At 37.0% G+C, this 9,926-nt stretch overlaps 2 non-coding genes across 2 annotated transcripts; one reads left to right on the top strand and one right to left on the bottom strand.

Moving 5' to 3' along the window:
- Positions 1 to 469: 469 nt before the first annotated feature.
- Positions 470 to 542, bottom strand: TRNAA-UGC (transfer RNA alanine (anticodon UGC)). Its single transcript has one exon. It is a non-coding gene; the product is annotated as a tRNA-Ala (tRNA).
- Positions 543 to 4,436: 3,894 nt separating this feature from the next.
- Positions 4,437 to 4,509, top strand: TRNAA-UGC (transfer RNA alanine (anticodon UGC)). The gene has a single exon. It is a non-coding gene; the product is annotated as a tRNA-Ala (tRNA).
- The last annotated feature ends 5,417 nt before the right edge of the window (positions 4,510 to 9,926 follow it).

Here is a 9,926-nt window from a genome sequence, read left to right as displayed (position 1 = left end):
TGGAATAAAAAGTAATAGAATTTAGATTTTATATTGAGACATTGAACGTCTCACTGTGTAAAGTTTTTAATTATCATACTAATACTTATGTTAAAATTTGTGACTATGCTACAATCCTTATAAAATAAAAGCGAATAGAATTTCGAGTCGTAATGACGTCATAACAATGATATCGTACGATTGGCTACGATTTGAAACCAATTTGGCCTTTACTCCCAAATAGATGCTTCAATCATCCACAATTTTTATATTATTATTCCTACAGCTAAGTTTGAACCTCAAATAAAGAGATACTTTTCACTCATATTTTCAGAAAAAGAGCAAAATGTGATTTTGTTCTAAAGTCGGATCGTGGACCACTCTTAAGGTGTGTGGTGGCTTTACGACGTCTCCTGTGGTGAGGCCTGGATAGCTATGTTTTCATTAACGCATGCCACATGTTCTTTAGAACTGAACTAAAAAAATTAGTTGGAGAACCTGGGTATCGATCCCAGTACTTCTCGAATGCAAATCGAGCGCTCTACCACTTGAGCTAGTCCCCCTTCTTAAAGAACTCTGAAGACAGTCTTGATTTATATGAAGTGATTTAGTTGGTAAAGAATCTATCACACCTGAACGACTTTGCCACGATATGCCGACGTAGATTTATTGCAAGCCGTTTTGTCATTTAACCATATTCAGGCATCAATAATTGGCAGTTGTTACGAGCACAAAATAATTTCCCGATATATATCAGAAACAAGACAAATGCACCCTTTTCCCCAATGGCCATGGGCGGAAATCCCAGGAGGGACAGGGGGACGCGTCCCCCTACCTAAAATAGTAGGGGGGACACAACATCAAATGCCCCCTACTATTTTTTGGTATTTTATGATGGAAAGAAATACATCATTCAAAATCAAAGTAATACGTGCATTTTGGAAGAAACGGCCTTGAATTTGGAGTGATAACTTTATTTTTGCTTGTCAAATTTATTTTGGTAGAAACGGCCTTACATTTGGGGTTATAACTTTTCCTTTATTTTACTTGTCAAATTTTCCAGCCCCTGGTCCGGGGGGGGACCAGGGGCTGGAAAATTAGGGGGTACTTTGGGGAGAGATTTCCGCACTTGCCAACGGCGGCGGTGGAGTCGTTAACACTGGAAACTTAAAGACGTATTTGAAATGCCATAATAACTTTGAATGTAAAAGACCTTATTTCATAATAATTTGTATTTTGTTTTTCAACATATTTATAAAGGAATAAAAGGAAGCTTTCGGCAAGGCAGTTTTTAATCGATGTCCGCCTGTTAAAGTACATAATATTCATACATAAAAAATCATTTCCAGTTGTAACAATAGACATTTCAAAAATAAGTAAAGTACAGTATAAAGAGAGATGATCAGTTGACAAGATCTCGGATCCGAGATCTTGTCATCTGATCATCTCTCCCACATGATGTAGAGCGGTGGTAGAGCGCTCGCTTATAAGCGAGAGGTACTGAGATCGATGCCCAGGTCCTCAAGCTAATATTTGTTTTATTCTATTCAATGCAAAAGACGATGTGATAATTCGTAAAATCAGACATCACTGAGAAAAGACGATTTTCAAATCATTTAGGACTTTAATTTTATGCAGAAGCCTGCACAAGACCGTTACAGGACCAACGCGTTCAGGTGTGAAAGGGACTATTATTCAAATGCCTAAACATTAAATTGCTCCATGATTGGCTCGATGTAGATCGAAAAGGACTAAATCGCTCAGGCATGTCTTTCAAACACGGATGACAAATCCCGAGGTATGCCAACGTACACCATGGGTGTCGATCACGGGGGGATGGGGGGATATATCCCCCCCCCCCAATATTTCAAGTGGGGGGATGGCCTGTATTATCATCCCCCCAATAATTTAGGGTAGAAAATTTATAATAACGATGATGAAAAATGTAAAGGTTTGATCATGATGATTATAGTGATGATTATAGTATGCCATCAATCAGTTTGTTTCCCTCGCAATTTGTGTATATTGTTATTAAATAAAAACGTTCTTTTCCAGGACTTTTAAACAGATGGGTGGAGGTTCAGGATGAAAAAGAATGAAATGTTTACGTATATGATATTTTTTAACACATGACATAAAAGGACCCCGACGAAAAACAACTTTTGTTGATAGGGTGTTCCATCCCACCAGTGGTAATATGATCATATTTTTACAATTTTTAATAAGTGAAATCAATTAATGGTTTCAGAAAGAATAATCATTCATTTCTCTCTAAAGCGTATCTTCGGATATGAACATCGGATTTTTTCCCCCATGTTATTCTTGTTATTGTTATGGACTTGAACAACTAAACTTGATTGGCTCTTTCTTATTTTGGCAAAAAGAAATCTCTTTTGAGTTTGGAAAGGGATGACAGTTTTGCATTCTATATGAGCACACTCATGCGGTACGTAAATTTCATTTTAACACATATATTAGCTGATATTACACACTGATGGTTCAAGAAAATGTTGGAGAAATATCATAACATGACAGTTGAGTTTTGATTGTTTTTATGTTTGTTTTTGCTTTATGCACTTATAAAGCATTTAAAACATGTTAAAATCCAGGGTTAAAATCGTCTAAGGAATGGCGGTAAGCCCGATTGCGCACGAGAAGCCACACAGTTTGTAATTTGTGCTAGTCTTAATTTGTCCGAATCTGCATTTTATCATCATGCATTAAGAAGAAAAAAGATATCGCCAGTCGGGTTAGATTTAAGAGAGAAGTTGTATACATCATGTCCAATAAACAGGTCACTTTGTACATGGTCCAGACAATTTTTGTCATTTTTTCTTTCGTATGAGTTTAGAATAGGCTTACTTGTAACACAAATTGAATTTTCAAAAAAAAATTATAAGTACAGTACACTGCAATAATGAAAGAATTTCCAAAAACACAGTGGCGTAACTACGGGGGGGGGGGCATGGGGGCACGTGCCCCCCAATCGGCTGGCAAACAAAAAAACGGGGAAGAGGAGAAAGGAAGAGAAACGTAGTGGGAATGAAGAAATTATTGTTCATTATAATGTTATATTATAATAATGTTATGTTATAATACATAAGAAACATTTTTTCATAACTTTATTTTGCTCAGGTCTAGATTTCTTCATTGTTCCCGGTACTCGCATTGTCTGTTTAACGTTTTTAAGTCAATATACACCAAATATATTTCCTCGCACTTCGACCTATTATTGTTTTATGTAGTGACATATGGTTCTTTTTCATGACTACTTAAAGTGATTGTCCCATTTTAAGGTATTAATAGAAAACATTTCCTGTCCGTGCTTACGTTCGCACTAGTAGATTGGTGAGATATGACTGCTCTTCATGAATTCCTAAAAATCAGTCCTTAAAATGTCCCTTTTTCTGATCTGAATATCAACAATTTTCGATCGCATCATTTGTTTAGTGAAATACGTATCGTATGGTCTTAGTGAATTCTTACAAACAGGCCTTAAAATGCCTCTCTTCAGGTCTGAATATCCTAAATTTTCAGCTCACGCTTCGCGCTCGCAATATTTGATGAGTGAGATGCGTATTATCATGATAACAATGACTACAAAAAGTGCTTCATGTGTTTAGATGTAGCAAAATCACCAAGCGCTTTGCACTCGCATTAGATGACTATGATGAGATATGTATACTCTTAATGGATTCCTAAAATAAAGTCCTTTACATGTCCTTGTTTGGGGTAAATATTTACAAAAATTTCAGCTCGCGCTTCGCGCTCGCATTGTTTGTTTAGCGAGACAGGTATGTATCATGATTACAAAAATTTGCTTATAATGTCCTTTTTTGGTCTGCATATCAAAAATTTTCAGCTCGCGCTTCGCGCTCGCATTATTTGAGCAGTGAGATACATATCCATTTAATGGCCCTGTCCTTAAAATGTCCATATTAGGTCAGTATACCTGGCAACTGGCACTAAGTGACTCCAAAATTTTGCTGGTACCCCCCCCCCCCCCCCCCAATGCCGTGAACCACTCCCAAATGTCCTAACTTGTGATTTTAGTGGGGGTAATGTTTAAAGATCCCCATCCACAAGAACATCTGTGTCAATCATCCCCCCCAACCAAGAATACCGATCGACACCCATGACGTACACATTGCATGTAGGCCTATGGCAAGCCGCTTTTACAATTTAATCCAATTTGTCCAGATATCTCAAGAATTATTTTTAATATGAAAATTCATTTCTTCATTTCAAGGAATAATGTTATGCTGTTAAGATATGGCAATATCGTTGATGTCAAGAACTTACTTATTTTTTTATTCCAAGAAATTTAAATGATGAAAAGACCTGTCATAAATGTGTCGGGATATAAGCCATTATGCTAATACGATGTTATTCAGGTGTGACAGTTTCTTTACCAACTAAATAATTAAATCAAGATTGTCTGAACACAGTTTTAAGAAGGGGGACTAGCTCAGATGGTAGAGCGCTCGATTTGCATTCGAGAGGAAATGGGATCGATACCCAGGTTCTCCAATTGTTTTTTTTTTCTGCAGTTCTTTGACACGTTTGATTATGCATAAGAATCTGTAAACCGTTGATGGAAAGATAGTTCTATTGTAAACTTTTCCTCTATTTTAATATATGACAAGCTATCAGGTTCAATTATTTTCAAAGTTTCCGTTCACAAACTTAATTCTCATGATTTTGCTGTCGCGTGGTATAATGGCATGAACACCATGCATCCACTTCATAAAAAAATCTTATACCAAAGCTTCGTGAGATAGACCCCCAAGTATTGCGATTTCTGCTATAAAGTTCGTTGACTTGAACAGATGAGTAAAATAACACATAGGCCTAAACAGTTTACTATCAACATGGGGTGTTTTTTTTTGCCCTGTTTCCATTGTTATGGGTCATGAAAAATGACAAATTAATGCATTTGATTGTAAGTAGAACAGGAAATCTGAATCTCGGGGTTTATTTTCGACGCAATAGTGAACAGGTCCCCAAAAACAGAAATGTAAAAAAAATAACATCAACTACGTCCATGGCCCCCAAAAGTGTCATACCAGCTCTCATTTACAATAAAAGTTGGGGTTTCTGTAAGGCCCTTTCCACAAAGAACAAGGGGGGAGAAGAGAGGAGAAGAAAAAAAAGAAAAGAAAAGTAAAGACCACGGGACGGGGGCTCCAGCTCCCTCTTTTCGTTCGTGTAAAACAAACTCCGAAAAATAAGCATCTGATTGTGATTGTTTGCATGACTGTTATTCCTTATAGCACGCCCAACGTTTGGCTACCCCCCCCCCCTCCCTCTTTCAAAACTGTTACGTGGTCCCTAGCTATATAAAGGAAAGGAAGAGGTGTTAAACATTGGTAAATTTCCAATTTGTCCACTGCCCACTTGTCCACTCACCACATGGTCTACCCTCATTTAGTCTAATATCATTCCGTCCATCAACATTTCGTCTAACAGCCATTTGGTCCAATAACCATTTGGTCCAATCATCACTTCGTCTAATCACCAGTTCGTCAATGACCATTTCGTCTCATAACCAGTTGGTCTAATAATCATTTCATTTCATTAATTTTGCCCAGTTAACACTTAGTATAGACCAAATGGTATATGGACTAATGGCTATTGGACCAACTGGTTATTAGACGAAATGGTGAGTGGACGAAGTGGCAATTAGACCATATGGATATTTGACAAACTGATGGTAGACCAAAATATGATCATACACGAGTTGGCAATTGGACGGATTGGTATAGGACCAAATGAAAATAAACTTTAAACATCGTTTAGTGTAAAAAAAAATTCATTTTTAATTTCATTAAGGTTCGTTCGCCTGTGACTTTTAAGAAATATCAACCCATACGTTATGATGTGCTCCTGCAATTTTTTTTAGGTCATTACGCCGTTGAAAAAAAAAAACATGTTCTTTAGAACTGAACTAAAAAAATTAGTTGGAGAACCTGGGTATCGATCCCAGTACTTCTCGAATGCAAATCGTGCGCTCTACCACTTGAGCTAGTCCCCCTTCTTAAAGAATTCTGAAGACAGTCTTGATTTATATGAAGTGATTTAGTTGGTAAAGAATCTATCACACCTGAACGACTTTGCCACGATATGCCGACGTAGATTTATTGCAAGCCGTTTTGTCATTTAACCATATTCAGGCATCAATAATTGGCAGTTGTTACGAGCACAAAATAATTTCCCGATATATATCAGAAACAAGACAAATGCACCCTTTTCCCCAATGGCCATGGGCGGAAATCCCAGGAGGGACAGGGGGACGCGTCCCCCTACCTAAAATAGTAGGGGGGACACAACATCAAATGCCCCCTACTATTTTTTGGTATTTTATGATGGAAAGAAATACATCATTCAAAATCAAAGTAATACGTGCATTTTGGAAGAAACGGCCTTGAATTTGGAGTGATAACTTTATTTTTGCTTGTCAAATTTATTTTGGTAGAAACGACCTTACATTTGGGGTTTTAACTTTTCCTTTATTTTACTTGTCAAATTTTCCAGCCCCTGGTCCCCCCCCCTACTTTGGGGCGAGATTTCCGCACTTGCCAACGGCGGCGGTGGAGTCGTTAACACTGGAAACTTAAAGACGTATTTGAAATGCCATAATACGTATAAGACGTATTTGAAATGCCATAATAACTTTGAATGTAAAAGACCTTATTTCATAATAATTTGTATTTTGTTTCTCAACATATTTATAAAGGAATAAAAGGAAGCATTCGGCAAGGCAGTTTTTAATCGATGTCCGCCTGTTAAAGTACATAATATTCATACATAAAAAATCATTTCCAGTTGTAACAATAGACATTTCAAAAATAAGTAAAGTACAGTATAAAGAGAGATGATCAGTTGACAAGATCTCGGATCCGAGATCTTGTCATCTGATCATCTCTCCCACATGATGTAGAGCGGTGGTAGAGCGCTCGCTTATCAGCGAGAGGTACTGAGATCGATGCCCAGGTCCTCAAGCTAATATTTGTTTTATTCTATTCAATGCAAAAGACGATGTGATAATTCGTAAAATCAGACATCACTGAGAAAAGACGATTTTCAAATCATTTAGGACTTTAATTTTATGCAGAAGCCTGCACAAGACCGTTACAGGACCAACGCGTTCAGGTGTGAAAGGGACTATTATTCAAATGCCTAAACATTAAATTGCTCCATGATTGGCTCGATGTAGATCGAAAAGGACTAAATCGCTCAGCCATGTCTTTCAAACACGGATGACAAATCCCGAGGTATGCCAACGTACAGTCCATGGGTGTCGATCAAGGGGGGGGGATGGGGGGGGGATATATCCCCCCCCCCAATATTTCAAGTGGGGGGGGGGATGGCCTGTATTATCATCCCCCCCCCCAATAATTTAGGGAAGAAAATTTATAATAACGATGATGAAAAATGTAAAGGTTTGATCATGATGATTATAGTGATGATTATAGTATGCCATCAATCAGTTTGTTTCCCTCGCAATTTGTGTATATTGTTATTAAATAAAAACGTTCTTTTCCAGGACTTTTAAACAGATGGGTGGAGGTTCAGGATGAAAAAGAATGAAATGTTTACGTATATGATATTTTTTAACACATGACATAAAAGGACCCCGACGAAAAACAACTTTTGTTGATAGGGTGTTCCATCCCACCAGTGGTAATATGATCATATTTTTACAATTTTTAATAAGTGAAATCAATTAATGGTTTCAGAAAGAATAACCATTCATTTCTCTCTAAAGCGTATCTTCGGATATGAACATCGGATTTTTTTCCCCATGTTATTCTTGTTATTGTTATGGACTTGAATAACTAAACTTGATTGGCTCTTTCTTATTTTGGCAAAAAGAAATCTCTTTTGAGTTTGGAAAGGGATGACAGTTTTGCATTCTATATGAGCACACTCATGCGGTACGTAAATTTCATTTTAACACATATATTAGCTGATATTACACACTGATGGTTCAAGAAAATGTTGGAGAAATATCATAACATGACAGTTGAGTTTTGATTGTTTTTATGTTTGTTTTTGCTTTATGCACTTATAAAGCATTTAAAACATGTTAAAATCCAGGGTTAAAATCGTCTAAGGAATGGCGGTAAGCCCGATTGCGCACGAGAAGCCACACAGTTTGTAATTTGTGCTAGTCTTAATTTGTCCGAATCTGCATTTTATCATCATACATTAAGAAGAAAAAAGATATCGCCAGTCGGGTTAGATTTAAGAGAGAAGTTGTATACATCATGTCCAATAAACAGGTCACTTTGTACATGGTCCAGACAATTTTTGTCATTTTTTCTCTCGTATGAGTTTAGAATAGGCTTACTTGTAACACAAATTGAATTTTCAAAAAAAAATATAAGTACAGTACACTGCAATAATGAAAGAATTTCCAAGAACACAGTGGCGTAACTACGGGGGGGGGGGGGGGGGGGCATGGGGGCACGTGCCCCCCAATCGGCTGGCAAACAAAAAAAACGGGGAAGAGGAGAAAGGAAGAGAAACGTAGTGGGAATGAAGAAATTATTGTTCATTATAATGTTATATTATAATAATGTTATGTTATAATACATAAGAAACATTTTTTCATAACTTTATTTTGCTCAGGTCTAGATTTCTTCATTGTTCCCGGTACTCGCATTGTCTGTTTAACGTTTTTAAGTCAATATACACCAAATATATTTCCTCGCACTTCGACTTATTATTGTTTTATGTAGTGACATATGGTTCTTTTTCATGACTACTTAAAGTGATTGTCCCATTTTAAGGTGTTAATAGAAAACATTTCCTGTCCGTGCTTACGTTCGCACTAGTAGATTGGTGAGATATGACTGCTCTTCATGAATTCCTAAAAATCAGTCCTTAAAATGTCCCTTTTTCTGATCTGAATATCAACAATTTTCGATCGCATCATTTGTTTAGTGAAATACGTATCGTATGGTCTTAGTGAATTCTTACAAACAGGCCTTAAAATGCCTCTCTTCAGGTCTGAATATCCTAAATTTTCAGCCCACGCTTCGCGCTCGCAATATTTGATGAGTGAGATGCGTATTATCATGATAACAATGACTACAAAAAGTGCTTCATGTGTTTAGATGTAGCAAAATCACCAAGCGCTTTGCACTCGCATTAGATGACTATGATGAGATATGTATACTCTTAATGGATTCCTAAAATATAGTCCTTTACATGTCCTTGTTTGGGGTAAATATTTACAAAAATTTCAGCTCGCGCTTCGCGCTCGCATTGTTTGTTTAGCGAGACAGGTATGTATCATGATTACAAAAATTTGCTTATAATGTCCTTTTTTGGTCTGCATATCAAAAATTTTCAGCTCGCGCTTCGCGCTCGCATTATTTGAGCAGTGAGATACATATCCATTTAATGGCCCTGTCCTTAAAATGTCCATATTAGGTCAGTATACCTGGCAACTGGCACTAAGTGACTCCAAAATTTTGCTGGTACCCCCCCCCAATGCCGTGAACCACTCCCAAATGTCCTAACTTGTGATTTTAGTGGGGGTAATGTTTAAAGATCCCCATCCACAAGAACATCTGTGTCAATCATCCCCCCCAACCAAGAATACCGATCGACACCCATGACGTACACATTGCATGTAGGCCTATGGCAAGCCGCTTTTACAATTTAATCCAATTTGTCCAGATATCTCAAGAATTCTTTTTAATATGAAAATACATTTCTTCATTTCAAGGAATAATGTTATGCTGTTAAGATATGGCAATATCGTTGATGTCAAGAACTTACTTATTTTTTTATTCCAAGAAATTTAAATGATGAAAAGACCTGTCATAAATGTGTCGGGATATAAGCCATTATGCTAATACGATGTTATTCAGGTGTGACAGTTTCTTTACCAACTAAATAATTAAATCAAGATTGTCTGAACACAGTTTTAAGAA

This window comes from Lytechinus pictus, chromosome 13 (genome assembly GCF_037042905.1).
Source record: "Lytechinus pictus isolate F3 Inbred chromosome 13, Lp3.0, whole genome shotgun sequence".
Taxonomy (NCBI): domain Eukaryota; kingdom Metazoa; phylum Echinodermata; class Echinoidea; order Temnopleuroida; family Toxopneustidae; genus Lytechinus; species Lytechinus pictus.
The sequence above is the reverse complement of the archived record's forward strand: the minus strand, read 5'-3'. Positions and strand labels throughout refer to the sequence as shown.